Source organism: Oryctolagus cuniculus, chromosome 11, assembly GCF_964237555.1.
Source record: "Oryctolagus cuniculus chromosome 11, mOryCun1.1, whole genome shotgun sequence".
Taxonomy (NCBI): domain Eukaryota; kingdom Metazoa; phylum Chordata; class Mammalia; order Lagomorpha; family Leporidae; genus Oryctolagus; species Oryctolagus cuniculus.
This window is the reverse complement of record NC_091442.1, coordinates 103,336,213-103,338,926: the sequence shown is the minus strand read 5'-3', so window position 1 is coordinate 103,338,926 and position 2,714 is coordinate 103,336,213.

The window sequence follows — 2,714 nt, the reverse complement described above, 5'->3', positions numbered from 1 at the left end:
ATCTCCAATCGAGTCTAATGGATCAATAACCTTCATTATATCTATACTACAGTAAGAATCTAGTGTAACTTCCCTGAGGCATGTCCCATATTGGAGAATACATAATTTTTAAAAGATTTAATTTATTTGAGAGGTAGAGTCACAGACAAAGAGAGGGAGAGACAGAGAGAAAGGTCTTCCATCTGTTGGTTCACTCCCAATTGGCCCCAACGGCTGGGGCTGCACCAATCTGAAGCCAGTAGCCAGGAGCTTCTTCCCAGTCTCCCACCATAGGGGCAGGGGCCCAAGCATTTGGGCCATCTTCTGCTGCTCTCCCAGGCCATTAGCAGGGAGCTGGATCAGAAGAGGAGCAGCTGGGACATGAACTGGTGCCCCATGGGATGCCAGTGCCACAGGTGGAAGCTTAGCCTACTATACAACATAGCCGGCCCTTGGAGAATACACTTTAAAGAAAAAAATTCATTATGTAATTATAGTTTTTGTGCTGCTTTTGCCTTAGAAATGGAGTCTGGGGAGCCAGCACTGTGGCATAGTAGGTTAAACCTCCACCTGTGGCACCATCATCCCATATGGGCATCAGTTCAAGTCCTGGCTGGTCTACTTCCCACCCAGCTCCCTGCTGATGGTCTGGGAGAGCAGCAGAAGACAGCCCAAGTGCATGGGCCCCTGAACCCATGTTGGGGACCCAAAGGAAGTCCCTTGCTCCTGGCTTGGGTTTGGCCCAGCTCTGGCCATTGCAGCCATTTGGGGAATGAACCAGTGGATGGAAGACCCCTCTCTCTGCCTCTCTAAATAAATAAATATTTTTACAAAAAGAAATATAGTTTGGTTGCTGAAATGTCAAAAGATATTTTGTTGGGTTTAAGTGGAAAATGGAATCAAATATTTCAAATCAGAGCTAGCTTTGGAAATTAAGGAAGTAATAACAGTCAATGTACCAGCTGCTTACTGAGTCAAGTTTATAGGCCTGTTCTTGGCATTGCTCATCCTGCAACATCCACGTCCTTCCCTCCTTGCTCATCTTACGTCTGCACTGATAGGGAGGCCTTCTCTCCCCTACCTCTTCAAATCTTACCCTTTCTAAGACTCAGCACTGGTTCCATCTCCTCTGCGAAGTTTCTAGGCTAGGTCAGTTGATTTTAACCTTGGATGTTCTTAGGATCACACAGCACCACATTGTCTGGAGCACAGCCCAGCACAGGGATCACTCCACTTTCCATTATTATACTATTAACAAGGCCGGCACCGTGGCTCACTTGGCTAATCCTCCGCCTGCGGCACCAGCTCTCTGGGTTCTAGTCCCGGTTGGGGCGCCAGTTCTGTCCCGGTTGCTCCTCTTCTAGTCCAACTCTCTGCTGTGGTCTGGGAAGGCAGTGGAGGATGGCCCAGGTGCTTGGGCCCTGCACCCACATGGGAGACCAGGAGAAAGCACCTGGCTCCTGTCTTCGGATCCACGCAGGGCGCCAGCCATGGCAACCATTTGTGGGGTGAACCAACGGAAGGAAGACCTTTCTCTCTGTCTCTCTCTGTCTAACTCTGCCTGTCAAAAAAAAATCTATAATATTAAGAATAATTATTGCAGGACTTTTTTAATCCTTGTGTGTATTTAAGAAGCAAAACAAATCCCTAACACTCATAGAACTTTTATCCCAATGGGAAATCAAGCCATGAGCATAGTTTTAAACATAAGGTAATGTCAGAGAGTGACAAGTAGATAAAGGTATATACCATAATAGAGTAGTTAAGAAAGCAGAGGAGACAATGTTGAACATTCTGAGGATGTGATATTTAAAGCTGAGACCTGAATAGGGAGAAAGCGCACATCAGAGAGAGGAAGCATCAAGAAAGATACGTTTGAGCAATAGAAAGGAGGCCAGTGAACAGAAGTGAAGGTGGAACAGCACCAGACCGAAAAGGAAGGAAAGCAGTATCAGACGGTGGAGGGCTTTGGAGGCCACGGTAAAATCTTGGTTTTGTTCTCATTATGATGAGATGCTATGATAGATTGTTTTTTAAGACTGATCATACTTATTAGAGAGAGAGAGAGAGAGAGAGAATTTTGCCCTGTCTGCTGGCTCACTCCCCAAATGTTGCAATAGATGGTGCTGGGCCAAGCGGCAGCCAGGAGCCAGAAATTCCATCCACCTCTCCAAGTTGGTGGCATGGAACCAACTTTTTACCCAGGATGTATTATTATAGAGAGGACTCTATTCAAGACACTCTGATGTGGTATGTGGGCAATCAAAACAGTAGCTTAACCCACTGCACCACAACACCTACCTCCCTATTGTAGAGTGTTTGCAAAGATGAGCACCACAATCCTTGTGCTCCTTTGTAATATAACTTCATACCCCTGTCATCAAGAGAGGAAATCTATTTTACCTCTCCTCTAACTGGGCCCAGCCCTGTGACCAAGAGCATGTAGAAGTAGTGACATTGTGGGATAGCTGAGATTCAACCCCTAGAGATTTGGGAGCTCCCATTCTCTCCTTCTGATAATGCTTCTCTGAGTCTACCATGTAAAGAAGTCCAGTCTAGCCAACTGGAGTATAAGAAATCACATGGGGTAGGACCACAGTCACAGCTAGCATCAACAGCCAGTGAGGCCGCCTCGGCCCTCCAAACGCAGCTAAGCCCAAGATAGCAATAGATACAGGACTGGCACCAGGGATACAAACAGAAGAACCAACTGGCTGATCAAAAGGCTAACTGTC